The sequence below is a fragment of the Silene latifolia genome, chromosome 9 (genome assembly GCF_048544455.1).
Source record: "Silene latifolia isolate original U9 population chromosome 9, ASM4854445v1, whole genome shotgun sequence".
Lineage (NCBI taxonomy): Eukaryota > Viridiplantae > Streptophyta > Magnoliopsida > Caryophyllales > Caryophyllaceae > Silene > Silene latifolia.
The window spans coordinates 117,499,781-117,517,879 of record NC_133534.1 but is presented as its reverse complement, the minus strand read 5'-3'; positions in this window follow the sequence as shown (position 1 = coordinate 117,517,879).

Here is an 18,099-nt window from a genome sequence, read left to right as displayed (position 1 = left end):
TGCAAAGCCGGCCGGATTCTTCAGGACGAGCGTCTTCCCTTCTGAGACGCTCGGATTCTTCTTCAGTCCCAAAATCTTCAAATTCTCAGCTTTAGAGGGACGGACGGATTCTTCACAGGCCGCCCAGATTCTACCAAGGCGGCCGAATTCCAGGGAACACGCACGTGTTCAAGCTGTGAATTCTTCCTTTGACTTTCTTTCCTCTCTTAGATGCTTCCCCACACTTGAAAATTGGTTCCTTCCTTCATTCAAAATTCGTTAGTGACACTCCCTCACTTACTCTCATGAAAAGAGCTTATGTTCATTATTATAGAAATGCAATAAAATTATAAATACAAGTTAGAGGGTTAGTATATTTACAAGTGGTGGTTTAGGGAGGACTCCACCAAACTCTCCCTTTGTTGGTTCTTTCAAGGATGAGAAGGCCCGAGGTAGGTGACCTCGACCTCTCCAATAAACGCTCCTTCATAGTATGGCTTCAATCTTTGACCATTGACCTTGAACTTGCTTCCATCTTCCGCTTTTAGTTCAAAATCTCCATATCTTCCAACTTCGGTTATCACATAAGGACCCATCCATCTAGAGTTCAACTTTCCCGGAAAAAGTCGGTAGCGGGAATTGAATAGAAGGACTTTTTCCCCTTTGTGCAAGGCCTTTTGTCTAATCCTTTTGTCATGGAGCAATTTCGTCTTTTCTTTGTAGATCTTGGCATTCTCATAGGATTGTAGTCGGAATTCCTCCAACTCTTGAATTTGAATCATCCTCTTTTGACCACTTAACTTGAGATCGAGATTAAGAGCTCGGATTGCCCAAAAAGCTTTGTACTCCAATTCGATTGGCAAATGACATGCTTTTCCATAGACAAGCTTGTAAGAGGAGGCTCCTATGGGAGTCTTATAGGCCGTCCTATAAGCCCAAAGAGCATCATCAAGCTTTGTGCTCCAATCCTTTCGGGTCTTGTTCACAACTTTCTCAAGGATTTGTTTGATCTCTCTATTTGAAACTTCAACTTGACCGCTTGTTTGAGGATGATACCCCAAGCCGGTTCTGTGTTGGACACCATACTTGGTCAAAAGAGATGCAAGTTTCTTTTCATGAAAATGCGTTCCTCCATCACTTATGATTGCTCTAGGAACTCCAAATCTTGGGAAGATTATCTTCTTGAAGAGCTTGGTGACCGTTTTTGCATCATCATTTGGAGTGGCAATTGCCTCTACCCATTTTGAGACGTAGTCTATGGCCACAAGGATGTACTTATTTCCATTGGATGTCACAAAGGGTCCTTGGTAGTCGATTCCCCAAACATCGAAGATCTCTACCTCTAGAATGCCCCTTTGTGGCATTTCATTCCTCCAAGAGATATTCCCCGTTCTTTGACAAGCATCGCAATGAATGATGTATTCTCTTGTGTCTTGAAACATTGTAGGCCAATAGAAGCCCGATTGAAGAATTTTTGCAATGGTCCTCCTTGCTCCATGGTGCCCACCGTAGGGCGATGAGTGACATCCTTCCAAGATTCCTTGTACTTCCCATTGAGGGATGCAGCTCTGGTAGAGCCCATCACTACACTCCTTGTAAAGGTTTGGGTCATCCCAAAAGTACCTCTTCACTTCGAATAGGAATCTCTTCCTTTGGTTGTGGTTCAAATTTGGAGGGAGTACTCTTCCAAAAATATAGTTAGCATAATCGGCAAACCATGGGGTGATGTGCATTTCAAGTTGTGTGTGAATGGCCATCAAAATATCGTCGGAAAATGAGTCATTGATCGGGGTTTCTCCATTTTCATCATGAAACCGGATCCTTGACAAGTGATCCGCCACTACATTCTCGGCTCCTTTCTTGTCTCTTATTTCCAAGTCAAATTCTTGAAGAAGCAAAATCCATCTTAAAAACCTTGGTTTTGCCTCCTTCTTTATAAAGAGATGTCGGAGAGCACGGTGATCCGAAAAGACAATCACTTTGGATCCAAGCAAGTAGGAACGGAATTTGTCCAAAGCATAGACAATGGCAAGAAGCTCTTTCTCGGTGGTATCATAGTTCACTTGGGAGGGATCAAGAGTCTTGCTTATATAATAGATGACATGAAGAGCTCTTCCTACCCGTTGGCCAAGAACCGCTCCAACGGCGTAGTTACTAGCATCAAACATAATCTCGAATGGTAGTTCCCAATTTGGAGGTTGAATGATCGGTGCCGAGATTAGTGCTTCCTTGATTCTATTAAAGGCTTCAACAAACTCATCAGTGAAAAGGAACTGGGCATCTTTGAGCAAAAGTTGAGTGAGGGGTTTCGCTATTTTTGAAAAATCCATTATGAAACGGCGATAAAAACCCGCGTGACCGAGAAAACTTCTCACCCCTCTAACATTCACGGGAGGTGGGAGTTTCTCTATCACCTCAACTTTAGCTTTATCGACTTCGATGCCCTTTTCCGAGATTAAATGACCCAAAACAATTCCTTCATTGACCATGAAGTGACACTTTTCCCAATTTAAAACAAGCCTAACATCTTCACATTTTTGCAATACAAGAGAAAGATTATGCAAGCATGAGTCAAAGTCCTTTCCATAAACGCTAAAATCATCCATAAAAACTTCCATTATGGTCTTTAGGTAATCGGAGAAGACACTCATCATGCATCTTTGGAAAGTGGCGGGGGCATTACATAAACCAAAAGGCATCCTCCTATATGCAAAAGTACCATAAGGGCATGTGAAGGTGGTCTTATGTTGGTCATCCGGGTGTATAGGGATTTGGAAGAATCCCGAATACCCGTCAAGGTAACAAAAGAATTTGTTGTAGGCTAACCTCTCAAGCATTTGGTCAATGAATGGTAGGGGAAAATGATCCTTTCTTGTTGCGGAATTTAATTTTCGATAGTCAATGCACATACGCCAACCGGTGATCATCCTTGTGGGTATTAGTTCATTCTTTTCATTTGTCACTACCGTGGTGCCTCCTTTCTTAGGTACCACATGGACGGGGCTAACCCACAAGGAATCCGATATGGGATATATGATTCCCGCATCAAGTAATTTCATAACTTCTCCTTTGAAAACTTCTTGCATGTGGGGGTTCAATCTTCTTTGAGGTTGAATGGTAGGTCTATGGTCTTCCTCTAGATGAATTCTATGCATGCAAAAATTGGGACTTATCCCCTTAAGGTCATCTAGACTATAACCTATAGCCTTCTCATGTTGTTTCAACACATCAAGCAATTTTCCCAATTGGTTCTCATCAAGTCTATCATTAAAAATCACGGGTTTGGTCTTTGATTCATCAAGGTAAGCATATTTCAAATTTGGGGGAAGGGGTTTTAAAGTAGGAGTTTGTACCTCACTTTCCTCCTTTGGAGTTTCATTTAGAATTTGCTCCATCTCCATTAGACATTCCATTCTCATAGCATATTCAACTTGTTCTTCATTCTCATCAACCTCATCATATTCGAATTCCATGATGGATTCCTCTTGCTCTTGAGCTTGTAAGATGTCTTCTAGGATGGATTGCTCATCTTCTATAGGTTGACATGCTTCCACTAGGATGTTATGCACCAATACGGATTGTGCATGAGTAAGTTCTTTGTTAGCTATAGTGGCCTCAAAAAGATCTACCTCCAATTCCCAATACATATTTTTAGCCTCACTTGCTTCCAAGGCTTCCAATGCTTGCATGGGATCTTTGAAGAAGGGTATATTTAAGTGGTCCTCTACAAAACAATTTATAAGGTCCATCTTGCAAAATATCAAACAACTTGAAAATAATTAGAACAAACCTTGAGGAGTTTTACTTCCCCAAGGCAAAGAAAGACACAACTAATAACAATATAAGAAAATCTAAATCAAGTTAACACCGTCCCCGGCAACGGCGCCATTTTTGTCTTTGTTACTAAATATGCGCTAATTATGTGGGTGATGTCGTCGAGTCTCCCAATCAAAACACATTTATAATACTCAACAAACAACTAGTTAGCGGTAAGTCGAGGTCGATCCATGGGACGGTGTGCTTTGGGTTCTAAGTCTATCTATCTCAATTTATGCTAGTGTCACAATTGATTTGGGTTTGTAGTTGTGTTCTAGACTAATAAAAGCAATGAAGTAAAACAAGCAATAAAAGGAAAGATGTAAACAAATGATTAAAAATGCTAGGATATCATGGGTTCATAAGGGATTCATGGGAGTTGATCATACAAACATGTTTACATAGTTGCAAGCAATTAATGTTGTGGAGGAACCGAGTTAGTTTATGTCTTACGGTTCATAGGAATAGTTGGGTCCCGGAGCCGAATCGATTAGATTGTACAACACCTACAAGTCGACTTACTTTCCTCCTATTCAACTTCTATTCATGGTTTAACAAGACTCGAGTTGGTTTATATCTTACAAGTGAAGTTGAGTAGATAAGAGATGGTTGTAAATGCAAGGATTCATAGGCTTAGCATTTCATCAAACATAACATGTGCATGAAGTTGACATCACACTAAGCAAGCAATTTGATTATGAAAACATATTAGATTAAGCATGAATCAATCCCATGTTGGTTTTCCCTAATTACCCATTAATCCTAGCTAAAGAAACTACTCACTCATTATCATGGAAAACATGTCATTAATGGTGTCAATCATCACAACAAGTATAAACATGATAATAGAATGAAGAAATGAACAATAAAGATTAAAGAGTAAAGTAATTATACCAAACTTGAGATGATCCAAATAATAAAGCAAAGAATAATAGAAGAAACTTGATTGATTGATGAAGGGTTGTCAATCCTCCAATAATAACCCAATAATCTTCAATTACCCAAAAGTAATGAACTTGAAATAATAAACTTGTACAATAATTAAGGAGAGATTAATGTGAGATTTGTGGAAAGATTGAGATTAATCTATTCTAATCTACTCTTAATCTAATCTAAGAGAACTTGATTTAATCTAGGAAAACTTGATTCTAATCTCCTAAAACTTCCATTTTTTCTTTGATTATTACAAATGGGGTATTTATAGTAGGGATTTATTAGGTTAACTAAGGCTAAATTAGTAATTACACTTTTTAGATTTGAGCAGGGAAACGCCGGTATGTTTGGAAGGATGGCCATCTTTCACGGAGCTTGAAGAAACGAAAGTTTGCTGTAAGGGAATCCGGGCGTCCGAGGAGGAAGACGGGCGGATAGTTGAGGTAGTGCCCGGGCGTCTTCATGGGAATCCGCTCGGATTCTCTGGAGGAATCGAGGCGTCTTGATTGCTGGGACGCATGGTTTGTCACTGCAAGACGGGCGTCTTCGTGGGAATCCGCTCGTCTTCTGTGACAGCGTCTTATTTCTTCACTTCCTCTTTATTCTTATGGGATTGGTCTTTAGTTCTTGCTTCCTCTTCATACTAGTCCATCAACATCGTCAAATAGCTTCCGAATATGCACGAAAAACGGGAATTTCCGCCTTATTGTCTCCTTTCCTACAAAACATATGAAATGCGATAGAAGAGCAAATAGGGAGGTTTTGACGGATAAAATGGCCATAGAATGTTGTAATAGTATGCAAAATAGGCTCAATTAGGGGACTAAATGTGCGCAAATAATGTTCACATCAAATATCCCCAAACCGAACCTTTACTCGTCCCGAGTAAAGAGGTGACTAAAACTAGACCTTTATTTAAACTATCCTACTAATTTTACCGATGTGAGACAATTAGCGGGTCTCACTCCGCCCCTTCAACTCACAACAAGACAACCATGAGGTAGGATGCCTTCTTGAAAGGCAAGGTGGGGCTTGCCAAAATGGCGACACATCCAAGCATTAAAGCACACAAAACAAGTAATGGATGCATCTACAAAAGGAATAGCCACTTTCCTCATCTAAGTGGCGGAAATTTGTTGGAGCTGTGTCCTCCAGTTAGTGCGGATAACGTCATTGCACATACACTTGTACGGACAAGTGGGAGCTTGTTGGGGCTGGTGTCCTTTACAGTTAGTGCAAGGACTTATAAATCTCAAAAAGGATCAAAGGGTATACTTTTGTATCATAATCAGTTGGTCCACGTTTATCAATAACGGTTGGCTTGCTAGATAAGTTTGACGTTATTGTCATACAGATGGCGGTGATCAACTGGTCCCTAAAAGTCACACCTATAGGATACGTTTGAGAGATGTGACGGTATGAAAATACAGTCTTGTAGATGCCAAATTTGACTAACCAGTTAGTCTGAGTTATTTGACTAATAATTAGTCAAAATGTGATGTTGAGATATTTTATTTAATACGGATTAAATAATAATGGCTAAGGATAATTAAGCAGTTAATTCGTAAATTGAATATAAGCGTTTTATATTTAATTAAATGTATATTGAATAAATTAATTATACCATATTGTCTTTGTCGGACATGTATTAATAATTCAACTAACCCGTATTATTAGTTGATGCTTTAGTTACCGATAACCGATGACAATTTATAATTAAAAACACGTCGTATACGTTTTAGCAATTTGCGAACCAGACCATGAGCTAAAACTAAGAGGAAGTGGAAGCCCACTTCCCGAGTGAGCCCATGGTTGGCCAGCCAAGAGAGAACAAAAGAGAGGTTCTCCTCTCTTTTGGAACCTAATTCATTTTGATAAAAATTTTAGGGTTTTGAGAGACATTTTTCCTCTCTAAACCTAGATCTCTCATCTAAAGAAAAACTCACAAAATAATCCTCTCAATATTGCAAGGCAATTAGAGGATTCATTCTAGCACAAGGGCATTTCTCAGACGATCTTGGGTGCATCATTTAGGAGGAGATCTACTTTGATCTCTCATTGCCAATTTGCACTAGGACCGAAGGTTATTCCTTGATCTTTATCGTTTCATTGTTGTTTTTTCTTTATGACTATAAATTGCATATAAAATTTGCGTTATAATCCTATAATTTAAGGGTATTATACGGATTTTACCCCACAAGTGGTATCAGAGCCAGGTTACGTAAATTTTTCTATGTGATTTTCATCAAACGATTTTTGAATCGATGAATTTTTGTTTAAAAATTGGTGCGGCTGCCTTTTTTTTTTCCCTCGGCAGAAATTTTTTTTATTGCGTTTTTTTTGTGCCTTGGGATCCGTGTCATGTTTACACGGTGATGGTTGTCGTTTGTCTTGCTTTCATTTTGATCTTTGCATATTGTTTTGTAATCGATATTCATTGCAAAATGTTAAAGATCCATCAAAATGTTTGCATAAATTTTCGCGTGGCACAAAATTTTTGTCTCGGCCATTTTTTCCTTGAAAACCGTGTGGCCTTTGATGTTCACGGCCTGTTTTTCTGATTTTTACATAGATTTGCGTGCCACACAATTTTGATAGATCATTCGATCTCTTGTTTTCAATCGTTCTTTACATGTTGTAATTTTAATCGATAATTATTGCAACATGTTAAAGATGTATCAATTGTAGTTTCAATTCTATACGGATTAGATTAAATTGAAATTGGGTTTTATCAAATCGTTTGTTTTGATCTTTGATGCTCACGGTTGATTGAGCCGAGAATTTTTTTTTGTTTTGTTCTTTTGTTTGCTCTCGGCATTTCAAAGAAAAAAAAAAAAAAAAAAAAAAAAAATTTATCGGGTAATCTTATTCACGCCCAACAGTGAAAAAAAAAAAAAAAAAAAAAAAAAAAATTCTGTTTTTTTTTCTCTCGGCCCTTTATTGCATAATACGGATTTATGCACTCGCTTGATAGTGAAACGGTTCACCCACGTAAAATAAAATTACTTTAAAACGATTTAAAGTAACGGATTATCATGAATTAAAATTGAGTTGATGAAGCGGTTTTGTCACATAATTTTAATTGTCTTTGGTGGTTTGGATAAATTTAACATAATTACGGAATTATGTCACGAATAAATTTAATTTAGTTGATGCATTTTATTTATCGTTTTGATTATTTTGAATGCTTTTAATTACGTATTTATTTATTTTTGCAATCGGTTGTAACTTAGTGTGGCCTTAGTAGAACGTGTTACCGTAATGATGGAACACGGTCTTGGTTGTATTTTGAGATCTCGTATCTCCATTTTTATTTCTTTTGATTACAGTTTTATTTAGAATGTAAATAGGTTTATATTTGTAAATTTTAAATTGTAATTTTTGAGAAGACCAAAGATGGACACCGGATGCTCACTCCCGCTACATGGATCAAGATGGAACATCAAGACAAGCTTCTCGGGTCCAACGGTGGATTCCAAAGTTGTTTTATGTTCTTTTTTATTAGGATAGGCCACACTAGGAATTTTATTTACGTATTGCATACATTTATTTATTTTATCGTAACGATAGTATGCATCATTTTCCGCCTAAAACCAAACCACCTAATAATTGCATGAAAACTGACACATATAGAGGTCACGAGTTAGTTTTCTTTGACATTCTCATGTCACACGATTTAAGCCATCATCTAAATTAATTCATTCACGCAGTTGCTAGTTATTCGTTCACTTAAAATGAATTGAAACTTAGTTGATGGGATCTTCCTCGTATAAACAAAAATTGAGAACGGTCTTTATAGGTCAAACTCCAATGAATCCCTTCTTCGTCGGTAGGCATAATATGACCCCTTCTACGTCGGGTAAGTTGGAACCGATTGACTTATTTTATCTCAACACTATGGTCACTCGTACGATCCTCGTGATCATGGTGGACTATAGATAGGATTTGCAAAATCTATCGACCAAGAGTTTTTACGGAAGAACTAGCTAAACAGTTGGCTTATCAATTTACGGAAATTGAGTCTTGGGATCACTTGTATTATTCTTGAGGGAGATCAATTATACAAGTGCAATGAGTCTACACGATTAAAATAAATTTTAATAGACTTAAATCACCTCGATGAGTTACTTATTTCGTTTTGTGTTTTCTTTCCTTTTCAGTGTAGATCACGTTCACATAAACTGCTAATAACAATATGGCTGGTCACTTGAACGACCCAATGCCAAGTGCCACATTGGACCGTGAGTCCTGGCTTCGGATCTTCATGAATCGATGAATCACCAACTCGATCAAGAATGATGGATCAAACTTCATGGATCGGGAGGCAAAGATTACGGAATGTTGCCGGCTGGCGCGACGGAAGCTCAAATTTCCGCTGAGCCCATGCCGTCAAACCCAGGCCCCACGGCTGGAATTAACGAGATCGACAAGTATAACGATTTCGCCTTAGAAGCGGGTGCGATTAAAAACGTAATCATTTTTGCAATGGAACCCAAGTTGCAGAAACGCTTCATAGCCCAAGGTGCAAACAAGATTTTCACCACGCTCACCAAGGAATTCTCGAAAGCACCGAGAATCGTGACATATGAGCATATCACTCGCTTCTTTGATGCGAGACTCCAGAAGGGCCAACCGGTTAGCCCACACATTCTCAGCATGATTGAGAATGTCGAGAAACTGGAGACGCTTGATTTTAAAATCAGCGAGAACATCGTGATTGACCGCATGCTTCATTCACTCCACGATGGTTTTTCGCAATTTAGAGCGAATTACTATATGAATGATTTGAAGAAAAGTCCCCATGAATCGCACTCCTTCTCGTATGCAGACCGAGAAGGACATGAAGTTCAGTGGGAGCATGAAACAAGATGTTCTCGTTGTGACAAACAAGGGCAAAGGTAAGGGCAAAGTTCACCAGGCCTAGCGAGGCAAACCGAAGTTTAAGAAGTCGGGTTCAGGTAAGAGTGGGCCTGGTGAGTCGAGCACCTCATCAGGCGCGACAAAGAGCAAGAATGAAAACATGGAATGCCATCATTGCCACAAGACTGGGCATTGGAGGCGTACATGTCCTGTTTATCATGAGGACTTAAAGGCAGGTCGTGTTAAACCTGTTGGTATGTCTACTTCTTCTTCTACTTTTATTCATATGATTGAGATTAACCACGCAAGTTACGGAACTTGGGTACTTGATACTGGTTGTGGTTCTCATCTGTGTAATCATGTGCGGGGCTCAAACATCGAACCCCTCGTAAAGGGTGAGGTGGATCTGCGTGTTGGGAATGGAGCACGAGTGGCTGCCGTCTCAAGGGGAACATATGTGATCCAGCTTCCTAGCGGATTTGAGTTATTTTTATATAATTGCTATTATGTACCCAGTCTTTCTAAAACATTATTTCAGTTTATGCACTTGACAAACTTGGTTTTTCATTTGTAATAGAGAATAATACTTGCATTTTCTCTTTACACGATATGATTTATGGCAAGGCGGTCTCCATGAACGGAATTTATGTTTTAGATCCGACCACCGAAATATTACACGTAATGAATAAAAAGTTAAAGGTTGGTGACAAAGATCAAACGTATCTATGGCAATCGTCGTATGGGACACATTAATGAGAAACGCGTTAAACAGCTCATCAAAAATGGAGCTATCTCGGCCTTTGATTTTCAATCATTTGGCACGTGTGAATCATGTCTCATAGGTAAGATGACTCGGATTTCCTTCAAAGGTGTTGGAATGCGCGCTGCTGACCTATTAGGACTCATACACACGGATGTATGTGGTCCTATGTCAATCACCGCACGAGAAGGCTATAGGTATTTCATCACTTTCACGGACGATTTAAGTAGATATGGCTATGTCTACTTAATGAAGCACAAAAGTGAATCCTTTGAGAATTTCAAAGAATACCAGAATAGGGTACAGAACCTATTAGGTAGAAAGATTAAAACACTACGTTCAGATCGTAGTGGCGAGTATCTTTCTCATGAGTTTGATTAACACCTAAAGGACTGTGAGATTGCCCTACAGTTAACTCCACCTGGAACACCTCAATTGAATGGTGTGTCCGAACGGAGAAATCGAACACTACTTGATATGGTTCGATCCATGATGAGTCACACCGTGTTGCCTGACTCATTATGGGGTTATGCTCTTTTTGTCGCCGCTCTAATACTTAACCAAGTCCGTCTAAAGTCATGACAAGACTCCATATGAGCTATGGAAAGGAACGGTCCCTAACTTGTCCTTTATACGGGTTTGGGGCTGCGAGGCTTATGTCAAGTGGAGACACGAGGATAAGCTCGGCCCGCGATCGGTCAAGACATACTTTATAGGTTATCCTAAAGGAACACTTGGTCATTACTTCTATTCGCCAACCGAACAACGTGTTTTTGTTGCGGCTAGTGCGACATTCTTGGAGAAGGAATTTCTCGAGAATGCAAAGAGTGATAGAACCTTCGACCATCGGAGATTCCAAACCAAATACCGAGCAACCATTGGAGGAACCAATTCCTTCAATCCCGGCCGCGGTGAATATTCCCGAGGAACCTAGGAGGTCGGGCGAGTCTCTATTCCTCCGCACATACATTGGTATGGTCGAGGAACATGACATAGATGACGTTCTACTCTTAACGAGTAGTGAACCCGCAACCTATAAAGGTGCCATGACTAGTTCCGACTCAAAGCTATGGCTTGAGGCCATGCAATCCGAGATGGACTCTATGTATGAGAACAACGTATGGGATCTTGTTGACTTACCTGCTAAGGTTCGTCCCCTTCAATGCAAATGGCTTTACAAGATAAAGCATTCGGTGGAAGGTCAACAAGATATCTATAAAGCACGACTAGTTGCTAAAGGTTTCACCCAAGTGCCAGGTTTGCACTACGATGAAATTTTCGCACCCCGTAGTCATGCTGCGTTCCATTCGGATTATCTTAGCGATTGCCGCTTTTCATGACTATGAAATTTGGCAAATAGATGTGAAAACCGCCTTCTTAAACGGCTTTTTGGAGGAAGAGTTGTACATGGTACAACCCGAAGGTTTCATCGATCCAGAACATCCTAAGAAAGTGTGCAAGCTCTAAGCGTTCCATTTATGGACTTAAGCAAGCATCTCGGAGTTGGAATCATCACTTCGACCAAGTGATTAAAGAAAATGGATTTACTCGATCGGTCGAGGAACCATGTCTCTATATCAAGTCGAGTGGGAGCAAGATTGTCTTCCTAATATTGTATGTCGACGACATACTCCTGATTGGGAATGACATACCTCTCTTAACTTCAGTGAAAGTATGGTTGAAAAACCATTTCCAGATGAAAGATCTGGGTGAGGCACAAAGAATTATGGGCATCCGTATCTATCGAGATAGATCACGGCGGATGTTATCTCTCAGTCAGGAGTCTTACATAGACAAAGTCCTAGAGAGATTCAGCATGACTAACTCCAAGAAGGGGTTTCTTCCTATGGCTCCAGGGGTGCATTTGAGAAAGTCTCAGTCACCAGCGACACCGGAAGAGAAAGAGCGCATGACACGGATTCCTTATGCCTTGGCTATAGGATCAATCATGTATGACATGATATGCACACGTCCGGACGTGGCATATGCATTGAGTATGACAAGTCGATTCCAACAAAGATCCAGGTGAATCACATTGGATGGTGTCAAGAACATTCTTAAGTACCTACGGAGGACTAAAGATTGGGCATTGACTTATGGAGGCGAACAAAAGCTATGCGCAACCGGTTTCGCAGATTCTAGCTTCCAAACGGATCGTGATGACTCGAAATCTCGATCTGGATTCGTTTTTACTCTTAATGGCACTGCAGTCACCGGAAGAGTTCCAAACAAACTCACATTCTTCAGATTCTACGACCGAGTCCGAGTACTATGCCGTGTCTCGAAGCAACAAAGGAAGCGATATGGATGCGTCAATTCTTACATGGACTATCTGTAGTGCCTAGTTCGAATGACCCGATCACCATCTATTGCGACAATAGTGGTGCCATCTTCCAAGCTAAGGAGCCAAAGTCTAGCAACAAGTCTAGACATGTACAACGGAAAGCTCATCTAATCCGAGATTACGTGGAGCAAAAGGAAGTAGTGATAGAAAAGATTGCTACAGATGATAACATAGCAGATCCTCTCACTAAACCATTACGACAAGATAAGCATGAAGGGCATGTTAATTCCATGGGAATTAAACGTGTTCCTAAGTTGTAGTACTCTTTTATGGATTGGATTCATTCGCTTTTGTACTCTATACGACATCATCGTTTTGATATTTTATATATATTTTGTTTTTCAAGTGGATTTGTTTGACAAATTTTGAACACCACAAAGTGAACTGAACAAACATTATATTTTTGGTCCTTAATTGCCCACGTGAGCTGATAACTCAAGGTAATTATTTTGTGACGTTGGTTGATGGTGGGTTCAACGAGCCATAAGTCAACAGGTTGACTGACCAATCACAGAGGCGATTTATACGGATATCTCGTAGGACACAATTGTTACATCAACGTGGAGTCCTAAATGTTTTACAACATTCGATGCCCGGTCGTGGATAGGACCTCCATGGTGATCCTAAGAGTCGATTCTTTTGACTATCGACTGTCTCTTGAGACTAAGGCAGATTTTGGGTGACTTCGGTTTCTTTCTCACGGTCATCCGTAACAGGGGGCCAAGTAGATTTTTTCTGGGTCATTTCATACTGTGCTTAGATCGGAAGGAGTCGAGTTGAAGGAAATATTCAGCCTTTATCAGGTACTCGATATTTCTCAGGGCCACTCGAGGAGTCAGAATCGAAATGCATGGCCATGCTCGGATACGGATTCGTTTTATCAGTTAAGTTACTCTCTAGTCGGGGAAACCACTCTAGATACAGATCGATTGTAAAATACGACCTTTGCGAATCCGGATCTGCAAATTGTTTTACATTGAGTGGGAGAAACTTTAAATGAATATGAGAATCGGTTATCGCACATACACTTGTACGGACAAGTGGGAGTTTGTTGGAGTTGTGTCCTCCAGTTAGTGCGGATAACGTCATTGCACATACACTTGTACGGACAAGTGGGAGCTTGTTTGGGCTGGTGTCCTTTACAGTTAGTGCAAGGACTTATACATCTCTAAAAGGATCAAAGGGTATACTTTTGTATCATAATCAGTTGGTCCACGTTTATCAATAACGGTTGGCTTGCTAGATAAGTTTGACGTTATTGTCATACAGATGGCGGTGATCAACTGGTCCCTAAAAGTCACACCTATAGGATACGTTTGAGAGATGTGACGGTATGAAAATACAGTCATGTAGATGCCAAATTTGACTAACCAGTTAGTCTGAGTTATTTGACTAATAATTAGTCAAAATGTGATGTTGAGATATTTTATTTAATACGGATTAAATAATAATGGCTAAGGCGAATTAAGCAGTTAATTCGTAAATTGAATATAAGCGTTTTATATTTAATTAAATGTATATTGAATAAATTAATTATACCATATTGTCTTTGTCGGACATGTATTAATAATTCAACTAACCCGTATTATTAGTTGATGCTTTAATTACCGATAACTGATGACAATTTATAATTAAAAACACGTCGTATACGTTTTAGCAATTTGCGAACCAGACCATGAGCTAAAACTAAAAGGAAGTGGAAGCCCACTTCCCGAGTGAGCCCATGGTTGGCCGGCCAAGAGAGAACAAAAGAGAGGTTCTCCTCTCTTTTGGAACCTAATTCATTTTGATAAAAATTTTAGGGTTTTAAGAGACATTTTTCCTCTCTAAACCTAGATCTCTCATCTAAAGAAAAACTCACAAAATAATCCTCTCAATATTGCAAGGCAATTAGAGGATTCATTCTAGCACAAGGGCATTTCTCAGACGATCTTGGGTGCATCATTTAGGAGGAGATCTACTTTGATCTATCATTGCCAATTTGCACTAGGACCGAAGGTTATTCCTTGATCTTTATCGTTTCATTGTTGTTTTTCGTTTATGACTATAAATTGCATATAAAATTTGCGTTATAATCCTATAATTTAAGGGTATTATACGGATTTTACCCCACAAAATTATCTACAAGGGAAGCAATTCAAGGGTACACACTCCTTCATAGATATGGTTTCTTCAAACTACTAAGCCTAGAAGGATACCAATAAATCACCTCCAAATTGTGTCAAGCTAGGGTACCTTTGTCCTCAATCGTTAAATGTTTTTGTCAAGAGTAGACTCCCTATGGTGTTAGAAACACTGGAGGATCGCGGAATTCCCCCTCTTGCCTAGACAAGAAGAAGGGTCGTCCCCTCTCTACCATGCACAAAAGTGGATACGATGGATAAAGGGATCAATATATTTTGAGTTTCATGTGGGAGTTTGCTTTCGTTGTTTGTTTTTTCCCCCCAATTTCTTGTGGCATATAACATTTGAGAACACTTTCTTTTGCCATTTCTTTTCGATTTTTGGCATTTCAATACTTGACAATTTTCAACTTTTCTTTGCATTTCTCTTTGAACATTTTCAAAGTCACCCCATATGTAGTGAGGGTGCTTTATATTTGAAGCATAGGAGTCTATTTTTGCTCCTCTTTTCATTTGATGCATTTTTGCAAACTTTCTTTCACTTTTCATTTTATTGAACTCAAATTGATTTCTTTTTGTGCCCATTCCCTTTGATGACAAAAAATGTGGTAGAACATGGATGATGGATGGATGCATGGTTTCAAGGGTCACCTTGGAATAAACGGTAGCCAAGGAGTTATCACACCACAAGGTACTCTTGACTAGGCCTTAAACCATGGGTCAAAGGATACTAGCATGACACATCCTAGGGTGTTTTACAAGTCTTCTAACAAGCAAAGTCTTAAGAAGAAAAAGCATCTACTAGGGCCTATAAACACTTGTCAAGCTTCCCAAGTAGAGGGTCTCGCAAAATTTTTCTAACATGCAAACTAGATGCCATGATGCAACTAGCATATAAACATCCTAATGCAAATGATTCTACCAACTAATATGCCAAATAATCTAAATGCAAGTCCTAAATTCACATTGTTTATACCGCATTAATCAAAATAAAGCCACATAGTCATTAACATAAAGAGGAAAAAGGAGATTGGAAAGATCATACCATGCGGTCTTCAATATCCTCATGTCTCGGATGTGGCGTAGTCGATCAATGTGAACAACGATAGACAAACATAATATATACAAAACAATATACAAGACTACACTAAAAAGGAAATGAACTTGTTTTGATTTTTTTCAATTTTTCAAATTTTTATGGGTTTTGTTTTTATGAAATTAAAGGACATATTTTTGTGATTTTTTTGAAATTTTTCAATTTTTATGCATTTTTGGAATATAAATTCTCATCCCCCACTTTATTTTGGACATTGTCCTCAATGTACATGTAGGAGTAGGAATAAAAAGGAAAACATGTTTTTGGATTTTTGATTTTTTTTGAAATTGAAGTACAAATGCAATGATATAGTATGAATGAATGCATGCTCTAACTAAATGCAATTCTATATGACATATATAACAAATGAATGCAATCTAAACTATATTATATGATGCATGATTTATACTATGGTCACTTATGCAAACCTCCCCAAACCGATTTAAACACTATTTCTAGTGTAGAAATGAATAGGTTTGGCCATTAGTGACTATGCATGAATTCTAGTCTATATGCAATTAACTACATGAATCATGTGAGATATATTACAGTGCAAACTATACTATATGAACTAGCTAATGTAATGCAATATGAAATATAGTATAAATGCAAGCTAAATGTATATGTATGTAACTAAATGCAAGTGTAATGTAATGCAAAGTCAAAGGAAAGGATATCTTACAAATGGTGGTTTGAGGGAGGACTCCACCAAACTCATTCATATTCCATTATCCATGGAGCTCAATGCTCTCAATAGTTGATCAAAGGTTTGTAAATGGTCCTCAAGTAAGCATGAATAAGTCTTGAACCATTTCAAAATGGAGTAGGGCCAATCCATGAGGGACCTCCCTTTGAACTCCTTCCCTTTCTCTTTTGCTTTGTGATGATGGCCTTCCCGGCTCTTAAAACTAGCAAACTTGAGATTCTTGTCATGGGGGCTTTTCCGGTTGCTCCTATTTCTTCCAAATTTGATGACGAAAATACTTGGACTAGGTGATCTTCCAAGAATAGAAGGTGAAATTTCATGGTCTTGATGATGGGATGTCTTAGGAGTTGGGATAGTGGATGCCAAATTTCCATATGTAGCTTCACGTGCAAGTTTCTCTTTGAGCTTTGCCACCAAGTAGCTTTTGTATGATGCCTTGACCTTTTGAAGAAGGTCCACCATATCCTCTTCAACAATCATTGGCTCCATGGTAGGGGCCAAGTAGTCTTCATGGGAAATGGGGAAAAGGAATTCATCTTCTTCATGGAAGCATACCTCAAACTTCTCAAGGATGGGCTCCTCAAGTAAGGCAATCTCACAACTCCATTCCTCTTCTTCATTGCAAGACACATATCCCGCATAAGCTTCTTCCATAGGCTTGTCATCATCGCTATCTCCATATGAATCATAGATGGGGGGCTTCACTCCTTTTCATTAATTCTTCCTCCACCATCTCAACATTCACATCAAATGATACACCCTCATACTCACAAAGGTTAAGAGTATTTGGCTTACTCAACTTCATATCTTCCTCATCAAACACCATACTTTCATACTCACAAGAGCTCAATGAGGTTGGCTCTTCCCACTTCTCATCAAAGGTAACTCCTTCAAACTCACATTCATGGTCAATGTCTAAAGAGTGGTGAGGGGTAGTTAGTTGGGTTTCTTTTATTTGGGCAATTTTAATTGCCAACTCCTCACCATGGGTAACAATGCTTTGGAGAACATTGTTCCTATTTTGGCACTCCTCTAGAATTTGTGTGAAGAAATTTTGTTGGTCTCCCATCATTTGGAGAACCATATCTTGAATGTCAAAGTTGGGCTCATCTTTTAGTTGTGTGTGGGTGTGAAAGTGCTCATATTGTGGCATTTGGAATTGGTTGTAAAGTGAGTTTTGGGTGGTTGGTTGTTGTGGGTATTGGATGTGGTGATTTTGGTGGGGAAAGTTAGGGTAGTAGTTAGGATTTTCATTGTATGAGTTGTAAGGTAGGTTTGTGTTGACTTGCTCCTCAATCTCCCCATACCCATAGTCATACTCAAACGATCCAACATAAACTTCATATGTCAAGTCTTGAGCAATCATAGCTAAGACAAGGAAACAACTACAAGCATGGAAACTACACAAAAACGGTAAGAACAATCCTTGAGGAAAAAGTTCCTCAACGTGAAAGCAAAATCAAAATAGACAAACAAGTAAGA